This window comes from Bubalus bubalis, chromosome 12 (assembly GCF_019923935.1).
Source record: "Bubalus bubalis isolate 160015118507 breed Murrah chromosome 12, NDDB_SH_1, whole genome shotgun sequence".
NCBI lineage: Eukaryota > Metazoa > Chordata > Mammalia > Artiodactyla > Bovidae > Bubalus > Bubalus bubalis.
This window is the reverse complement of record NC_059168.1, coordinates 93,324,218-93,330,217: the sequence shown is the minus strand read 5'-3', so window position 1 is coordinate 93,330,217 and position 6,000 is coordinate 93,324,218.

Sequence of the window (6,000 nt, the reverse complement as noted above, 5' to 3'; positions counted from 1 at the left end):
TTAGACACCGTTTTTGTGTTTCCTGTCTAGAGAATATCCATTAGTATTTGTTGGAGAGCTGGTTTGGTGGTGCAGAATTCTCTGCTTTTGCTTGTCTGTAAAGCTTTTGATTTCTCCTTCATACTTGAATGAGATCCTTGCTGGGTACAATAATCTGGGCTGTAGGTTATTTTCTTTCATCACTTTAAGTATGTCTTTCCATTCCCTCCTGGCTTGAAGAGTTTCTATTGAAAGATCAGCTGTTATCCTTATGGGAATTCCCTTGTGTGTTATTTGTTGTTTTTCCCTTGCTGCTTTTAATATTTGTTCTTTGTGTTTGATCTTTGTTAATTTGATTACTATGTGTCTTGGGGTGTTTCGCCTTGGGTTTATCCTGTTTGGGACTCTCTGGGTTTCTTGGACTTGGGTGATTATTTCCTTCCCCATTTTAGGGAAGTTTTCAACTATTATCTCTTCAAGTATTTTCTCATGGTCTTTCTTTTTGTCTTCTTCTTCTGGGACCCGTATGATTCGAATGTTGTAGCGTTTAATATTGTCCTGGAGGGGTACTCTTTCTGCCCCCTTCTGATGCCTATGTCAGAAGCTTTCTCTAGCTCCTTTATACTTTAATAAAACTTTATTACACAAAAGCTCTGAGCGATCAAGCCTCGTCTCTGGCCCCGGATTGAATTCTTCTCCTCCGGGGGCCAAGAATCCTGGTGTATTCTCGTGATTCAACAACAACCTTTCATCTTGGGGTCTCGTCCAGGATCCTTCAGGACAAGGTAAGGATGCTTGGAGCTTTAGTTCTTTGTTCTCTTAGCGAACACGTTTTCTGCTGTGCTTTACTAACTCTACCGTGTGCTTGTGTGAATGAATGGCATGCCCTGCGTGAAGCAAGTAAGGAGCCCTGCTCTGCGGTTCCACAGTGATCTCATATGGCTTATGGCAGAAACCTGTCGGGGCGTTATACTGACCTGCCAATGCCAAGAGGCACCCACTGTCTCCTTCGGGAACCGACCAGAAATGAAGAAAGTGTGTGGACCGAACTCTCCTTTCTCGGTCAAACTTTTCAGTCTCTTTGACCATTTCATAACTCCTTGGGAATTAGAAGTACTAACCTAATCTATCGGATCATAGACTTTCAAGGGACTTGTGATCTATACTGTTATTGTGTACTGTGGCTTAGGTCCCAAACTTGGATTGGTAGCCAATAAAGCGCCTAGCCTCACTAGGAATCGAAAGTTTGGAAACTAGATGGAGCTCTAGCTCCCAGAACATCTCTGAGGTTAAAGGTTACTCAGATTGGGACTGCGATGGGTTTTTTTCTTTGGTAACGCCGGCTCTTAGTGGATCAGAGGAGGCTAACCAGTACATGTTAGATGTACTGGTGCGGTGATGCTTGGAAAGAACATCTCAGTTTTATGTTCGAGTCGGTCTTATTGTAGTCAGGAAATACTCAGGGTTGTGCACAGGCACTCAGGTGACGAATGTTTCCCCTAGTAGTCTTAGCTTGGGAGGCATTCCGTAAGGTTACTCTGATTCACCCCGGGTGACATCAGAGGCAAGCAAGGTTAAAGGTGAAGAGCTGGACGTCAAGTAGGGATGCTATCAAGTCTACCCCTGGTACATCCTCACCCCATCTCGGTGGTAGAACCGGGGGGGACGAGTACTGTGCCTGCGTCGGTAAGGGACAGACTAAGTCTGACCAGGAAGAAAAAGCTTTTGGTGTAACATCTGTCTACACCCCCATCTAGAGCAGGGAGGGACGCCTCCGGTAGAAAAATGGCCTTGGTCACTTTTTTTCTCTCTTACAGATGGGAGCTAACAATTCCAGCCTCACTCCTTTGAATTGTATCCTGAAAAACTGGGATAGATTTGATCCCCAGGGCTTAAAGAAGACACACCTGGTCTTCCTATGTGATACTGCATGGCCACGGTATCCATTGGAGGATGGCGAACGGTGGCCAGTTGGAGGGTCTCTTAAGTATAATACTGTTCTACAATTAGACCGGTTCTGTAAGGAACAAGGGAAATGGGTAGAAGTAGCATATGTGTTTCCCTTTTTCTCTCTGCGAAATATGCCAGACTTATGTCCTAAGGGTATAGATTTGGGCGTGAAACCTTCAGCTCCCTCCTGTCCTCTTACTTTGCCCCCTTACCTGGGACTCCAAACTGGGATTCAAACTGCCCACATGGAGGTCCAAACAACTCCTATCTCAGTACGACCTCAGACTACTCTGGTTTCAGTAGAAACTCAGACCATCAAAGTAAGAGATGAGATGGAGGACAGGAGACAAAGAGGAAAAACAGGTTTCTCCAATCTATCCCTGGGATCATATGAGCAGAGCAGCCAGAGAGACTGAGGAACAGCCACACAAGCTGTTGCATCTTTATGAAACACCCACCAGGAGAAATAATCAGTCTGTGAGAGTTAATAAGCCTTTCTCTTATCAAGAAATACAAAGAATCAAGGAGGATCTGGGAGACTATTTAGAGGACCCAGAAAAATATATTAGAGCTTTTAAAGGTGTTACTCTGCTTTATGACCTCACTTGGAAGGATGTGATGTATATCTTGGGACAAACGCTGACTCCCAAGTCAAAGACTCGAATTTTGGGAAAAGCGGTTGCTTATGGAGATGAATGGCTTGGTAATGAATCAGTAGGGAAGAGGGAGAATGAGATAGTGGCCCTCCCCACTGGGAATCAGGCGGTCCCAACTATAGAACCAGACTGGGACTACAACACAGCTAAAGGAAGATGGGATCAGTCATTTTGTTAGATGTATTCTTGAAGGACTTAGGCAGGCGCGTTCTAAGCCTTTAAACTATGGCAAATGGGCAGACATAGAACAGGAGGAGAAGGAAGCTCCTGGTAAATTCCTAGATAGACTGAGAGAAGGCCTTCGCAGGTTCACTGAGATTGATCCCGAAAGTGAAGAGGGAAAAGTGATCTTAAAGGATAGATTTCTCACTCAGTCGGCTCCACATATCCGCCGTAAGCTATTAAAACAGGAGTATGGACCAAATCAGTCTTTAGATACTCTGTTACAACTGGCTCAGACAGTCTATTATGGTAGGGAATATGAGGAAAAGAAAGACAAAGGAAAAGGCGGAAGCCTTCGCCATGGCTATGAAAAACGTTCTTAAATAGCCTGAGAAAAATGCCCAGAGGGACCCAGGTGAAAAGGGACGGGCTTGCTATTACTGTGGAAAGGAGGGGCACCTCAAGCGGGATTGCCCTCAGGCATCTAAGCCGCCCCTGGCTCCATGTCTCGTCTGCAAAGGACCACACTGGAAGAGAGACTGCCCCCAGAGGCGTAGGTCTCCGGGGTCGGACTCTCAAGACAATCAGGACTGAAGGTGCCCGGGGGTCCCCACACAAGCTCCCGTCCTAATTACACCTGAGGAGCCCCGGGTATTAATAATTGTGGGGGGCCAATCCGTCGATTTCCTTTTAGATACTGGGGCAACTTATTCTGTGCTTACTGAAGCCCCTGGCCCACTTTCTTCCCGATCTGCTTCCGTAATGGGACTGTCTGGACGAGCCATAAGGTATTATTTCAGTTATTCTTTATCTTGCAACTGGGATTCTGTGCTGTTTTCACACGAGTTTCTGATCATGCCAGAATCTCCCTCACCCCTTTTGGGAAGGGATATACTGAGCAAGGTCCATGCCTCTGTTTTCATGAATATGGAGCCCTTCCTTTCTCTCCCTTTAGTTGAACAAAATGTAAATCCTAGAGTATGGGCTGATGGAAAATCTGTGGGTCGAGCACAAAATGCTATTCCTGTAGTTGTTAAGCTCAAAGACCCCACACGTATTTCCACATAAGAAGCAGTATCCACTGAAACCTGAAGTTAAGGAAGGGGTAAAACCCATCATCAAAAATTTAAAGGAGCAGGGACTATTAATTCCCTGTAACAGTCCTTGCAACACTCCTATTTTGGGTATAAAGAAATCGAATGGTAAATGGAAACTAGTTCAAGATTTACGAATAATAAATGAGGCTGTAGTTCCTTTACACCCCGTGGTACCTAATCCTTATACTCTATTGTCTGAAATTCCTGATTTTTCTCAAATATTTCTCAGTAATTGATTTAAAGGATGCCTTCTATTCAGTGCCTTTGGCGGAAGAAAGTCAATTTCTATTTGCCTTTGAAGACCCTACGCAGCCAGCTTCTCAGTTAACCTGGACAGTTTTGCCCCAGGGATTTCGTGACAGTCCTCACTTATTCGGACAAAGTTTGTCACGGGATCTACAAAACTTTAATAACTCTGAAGCAGTGGTGTTACAATATGTAGATGATATTTTGCTCTGTGCTGAGACAGAGGAAGCTTGTTCGCGAGCCTCAGAAGATTTCTTAAACTTTCTGGCAGACTGTGGTTACAAGGCATCAAGAGAAAAGGCTCAGCTTTGTCAACAAAGATATCTGGGCCTAATCATATCAGAAGGGACTAGGGCCATAGGCCCTGAGAGAATTAAACCTATACTAAATCACCCCCTACCTATGACTTTAAGACAATTGAGAGGATTTTTGGGAATCACAGGATACTGTCGCATTTGGATTCCGGGTTACGGGGAACTTGCCCGGCCTTTATATAAACTTATAGCTGAAACTCAGCAGGCCCAAACCGACAAACTGGTTTGGTCTCCAGAAACTCAAAAGGCTTTTAAGGTTCTTCAGACTGCTGTCCTGCAAGCTCCAGCTCTGAGCTTGCCCACAGGGTCAGGATTTAATTTGTTTGTCACTGAAAGAAAAGGTGTGGCATTGGGAGTTTTGACACAACCCCGAGGGCCTCACCAGCAACCTATTGCTTATCTAAGAGAATTAGATGTAGTTTCACGTGGGTGGCCCCACTGCCTAAGAGTAATTGGGGCAGTGGCTTTATTAGCACCTGAAGCTTTAAAAATAATTAATGGACGAAAACTTACTGTACTGACTTCTCATGATGTGAGTGGAATCTTAAATTCTAAGGTTAATATTTGGATGACAGACAGTAGGCTTCTTAAGTATCAGTCATTGTTGTTAGAAGGACCAGTAACTAAGCTTAAAGTTTGTGGAAATTTAAATCCTGCCACTTTCCTTCCTGAGAAGGAAAATGAAACACCTGATCACGATTGTTCTCAATTCCTAACTTTGAACTATGCAGTTCGGGAGGATCTAAAGGATACCCCATTAGACAATCCTGACATGGAAATATTTACAGATGGCAGTTCTTTTGTTTGGGATGGAAAGCGTAAGGCAGGTTACGCTGTGGTGACTGCTGAACAGGTTTTGGAAGCAAAATCTCTCCCCCAGAGAACCAGTGCTCAGTTAGCGGAGCTTGTGGCTCTGACCCGAGCTCTAGAGTTAAGCAAAGGGCAGCGGATGGGCCTGATAATCTATGTGAGTCTACTTCTGCTGACTCCAAAAATCCTGAGTCTGCCGTTGGATCCTCAAGACAATGTCTTCCTGTCCTGGGCTCACTCCTATGCTACATTCCACAATCCGTCTAACTGCTGGGTCTGCGGAGCGCTCCCCTCTTCATCAGTGGAAGGCTTCCCATGGTGGACATCCCCACTTCAAGGAAAAGACTTTCTCCAAGTCTGTGAATACCTTCGACAACAATCACATGCGATGCCTCTTCTTCATCTGATGACATCTACCAACCCTAAAATGGACTCGTGCAACACTTTCTACTTTAACTATGGACATAATGTGACTTTTAATTTCGATTTTAACTTGTTTTAATGACTATGTTGCCTGCATCTGTAATTGTATAACTGGATTTGTTTCTAGCCGCATGAAAGCTTTTAAGTTGCAAATGGTTGCTCAAACTCCTGCTACTGCTGTAGCTTCCTCCAACAACTATTTGGGGCCCCTGGATCAGATATCCTCAATATGAGGATTAGGAGAATATGTTGCCTCACCAATTTAGGGACAACGCCCCTTGTCAGCTCGGAAGCAGTTATGGAATGAGAACAACGCCCCTTTTCCCTAGGCAACATAATTCTCCTAAAAGAAAAGGGGGGAAT